The following is a 3,969-nucleotide window of genomic DNA, read 5'->3' on the forward strand; positions in this document are numbered from 1 at the left end:
AATATCTTTTGTTTTACATTTTCTCATGTGAGTAAATCAATCTGATAATGGCAAGTAGTATATGAATTGTGCAATTGGAATTCTGTAGGAGTCGATCCCTTGTTTAATGCAAGACAGACTGATAAGAGTCTAGAAAGGAACTGCTTGTAGAATCAACTTAGAGACAAACCACTCCAGTGGAGGTGTAGTTTCATTCAGCTGTTTTCATAACATCATTACATGAAGCATCATGTGCTGAAATGAAAAAGGGGAATGGTTCAAACATGGAGAGTTTCAAATTCCAAATATAGACCATCTTTTTCTAACCAGATGTCAAATCATAAATCCTTACTGCACTTATGATCTTGTGACTTTTTTTTTTCCCCAAAGTTGTTGAAATGTAAACAGAACAAAGAAAAGCAGAATAAGTAGCCTTGGCCAAGAGAATTCGATGGTGGGATAGAAGTGTGTGCACACAGCCGGTCAATTTTCTGGTGTCCTGATTGGAATTTTGTCTTACTAGGCAGTTGTTAAAAGTGGGCTTGTTGCTGTTCTTTTCCCCAACTAAGATGTTGTAATGGGGTGGTTACTGGCTCCTGCCCTGAGGGGTTTAAAACAGCCTTGGAAGGGCAAGATGCCTGGGCTGATTGGGAGGAAGCAGGCTCAGCTGGGGCCACGACCCAATCAGGGCCCAGCTGGCCCTATAAAGGCTTGAGCCAGGAGCTCAAGCAGACAGTCTCTCTCTGCGTTCAGAGAGAGAAGGGCCTGGCTGCAGGGAGCTTAACTAAGTGCCTAGAGTGGAGCAGGGCTGGGGAAAGGCCAAGGGAGCCGGGGAGCTCTGGCCTAGGAAAGCCCCAGGCTGCAGGCCTAGGGTAAGGCCTATTAGGTACTGGGTTGCAGGCAGGGCCGGCTCCAGCATTTCTGCTGCCCCAAGCAAAAAAAAACAAACAAAAAACCGCAATCGCGACCAGCGGCGGCAATTGGGGGGGAGGGGGTGCAAGCCACGATCGGCAGCAGGTCCTTCACTCCTAGAAGGAGTGAGGGACTTGCCACCCCTGAATTGCCGCAGGTGCCGCCCCTCTCCCTTGGCAGCCCCAAGCACCTGCTTGTTAAGCTGGTGCCTGGAGCCAGCCCTGGTTGCAGGGGGCAGCCCCTGGGTAGGCAGAGGCAGCAAGTCTGAACCCCCTTTTGCCTGTGATGAGTGGCTTATACTGCAGTCTGCCCCAGTGAATGGGGGCTAGATGGAGACTGGGCAGTAGCCAAGACTGAGGCAAAGTGGGGATAGTGGGTGGGGGTTCCCGTGGGAGGGGGAGACCCTAAGGGGGGGTACTGCCAGGGGGCAGCATCCCAGGTAAAAGGGCATCGGGGTCCAGGGAGGGACACGGGGGCCAGAGGACAGGCGGATCGCTGCCCTGCAGAGTGCGCTCCGGAGCTGGAACGAGCTAATTCCCGGAAGTCACCAGCAGGAGGCACTGCAGGGGTGAGTCCGCTCCTCTACAGATGCTTACTGGGCAAAGTTCTATTTGGTATGGTTAATTATCAACGGATGATATTTGTTGTACTTAAAGTACTGCACAAGATCTTTTCAGGGGGAATAAGGCAGAATGCCACATTTATTAGTAATACATGTATTCATTAACACTGTATTATATGCATATAATATATTACACTTAGTATGTCTGCTTGTCTTTAATGAGCCCACTTGACACGTTTTATTGTCCTTGGGTCTGGCTCCCAGCCCCTCTCCAACAGTTGAGGCTGTCTGGAGGTGCTGCCTTTCATGCCTTGCTCATCCACACCTCATTTATTCAACAGGGCAATTGATTAAGAGTGCGGGGGGGAGAGTTCTTGTTCTACTGCTAGCAAAAAGAAATTTTTCTTCTATTTTATTCTATCCTTAGGGGCTATAATATTATACCAAGGGCAATGCAAAGTTTCTAAATGAGGCTTTGATACAAAGTCCCATGAAAACAGAGGTCACACGTGGGTAGACCCACCACAAGGTTATATGAAGAGGCACAATGTAAAGTCATATGAAAATTATCAGAGATTGATCTACATATTTTGTCATTAGTTATCAATTATGATATATTTGTATATTTTTCATATAGAACATTGTGTGTGTGGTAAGGAAGCACTAAACTATATGCTACTCTAAAACAGTTTTATTAACATGAGTTTGAAATAGCTGTATTGGTACAATTTCTATGGCAGAAAGATTGGGCCCTATGTAATAAGAATTATAAAATTATGACCCATCTCTCTTCAGCTGTTTTATTCATAGAATATTATTTGAGTTTCTCTAGGAAAAAGTCTTTTTCCTAGAGCATGTCGAGAATTAGAAGGCATCTGGATATTTCCGCATGGATGATCTCCCAGGCATATAGGCTGTATTGCTTTTCTTTCAGGAAATCGTCTATTGTCTGGAAGTATCTCTTCAGTTTCAGGCTAGTGAGCAGGAGGTTCTCATTTCCTGGGTAGGTTATCTCCTTTTCCATCTCAGCACTCAAACACTTCTCCAGCTTCTCAATCTGCTGGTGAAGTCCATTTTGGAATTCCTTTATGGAAGTCCCATTCCAGGGAGCTTGGGTGAGATTGTTGTTAAAGATATGGAAGCGCTCTTGGAGGATCTTGGATGGCTACCTTGTGTAATGATGTGGTTCTGGCGGGACCCAACTGAGACTGCCAATTCAGGACAAATTGCTCAAACAGGGCAGTTACAGCCCTAGGCTGGGGTTTTTCCACCTCTAAGGCAAACCAAACCAGCCAGACAGTGAAGACTTTGGTCTCACCCCACTAGCTAACCACAAGTCACACAAGCAATTCCCTAAGACACTCCAGTTTCCCAGTATCCCCACCAGTGCCACTTGTTATGGGGACAAATGGTTATGAAAACCAATACCCCAATAAAAGAAAAACGGTTCTCTTGATCCCAAAGAACCAAGCCCCAGATCCAGGTCAATATACAAATCAGATCTTGCCCATAAATCACGCTATTGCCAATCCTTCAGAATCTAAAGGTTTCTTAATGGGCCATCAAGCAGGCTAGGCAGAGCTAACACCAACTTGTCTGGGATGTCTCCCAGAAGCATAGCATAAGTTTGAAATACAGACAGTATAGAGCCAATATTCATAACTTCAACTACAAAATTGTTACTACACATGTATAGACAGCATAATCATAACCAGCCAACTATACCCTTGTCTAAGACACCTCATTTGAGCCCCTTTATACAAGATTTGGTGCCACTACAGGACCGTGGTTGCAACCATATTCTATATGGTCCCTGATTATATCAATAACGTCACACCTTGGTATTCTTTTGCTGGGACAGTCAGATCTCTGGGCTTGAAAGCTGTCCTTTCATTTAGACATTGGAAGGGAAAGTTTCCACCCATTTTCTCCAGACGCTCTAAACTCTCACTGTTCATTCTGGTTTGTAGAACATGAAGCCTGTTACAATCTGGACATGAGATTTCAATGGAGAAGACCAGCATACGCCAAAATTGCAGCAAACTCCTCCTGATCATGATGATGTCTTAGATTCCCTGTGTTAGTGCAGAATTTGAGCAACTGGTGCCCGTTCAAGGTCTTTCATAGAATTCTGTGTTTTAGACCCATGTCTCTGAATGTAAGTATTCTGTAGGAGAAGGTTTTTCTTTCCTCACTTTCTAGTTTTCTTTTTACTTTCAGTTTCCTACTTTTTAGTTAAGGAAGTGAACATCCAATCAGAAGATCAAAACCAAAAAGAGTCCCTTTTTAAATATTAATAAAACCGTACATTTCTTTCTTTAGGTTCCTCCCTTCCCCATTAGATAAAGAAAATGTAAAGGGTAAGAAGAGTATGATGACTCACAGTTGTCAGACAGTTACAGGTTAGAGTAGGGACCTGTGTACTCCCAAGTACCTGTGACTAGCATTGTTGGGTATGACTGTCTGTTACCTTAGTAAGAATATCCGTGCATTGAAGTGATGATAATGAATTTGGG

The 3,969-nt window shown here is 44.5% G+C and overlaps 1 pseudogene; it reads right to left on the reverse strand.

Moving 5' to 3' along the window:
• Nucleotides 1-2,300: 2,300 nt before the first annotated feature.
• LOC128838532 (interferon kappa-like) lies at nt 2,301-3,477 on the reverse strand (annotated as a pseudogene).
• Nucleotides 3,478-3,969: the final 492 nt, after the last annotated feature.

The sequence above is a fragment of the Malaclemys terrapin genome, chromosome 5, assembly GCF_027887155.1.
Source record: "Malaclemys terrapin pileata isolate rMalTer1 chromosome 5, rMalTer1.hap1, whole genome shotgun sequence".
In the NCBI taxonomy this organism is placed as follows: Eukaryota; Metazoa; Chordata; order Testudines; family Emydidae; genus Malaclemys; species Malaclemys terrapin.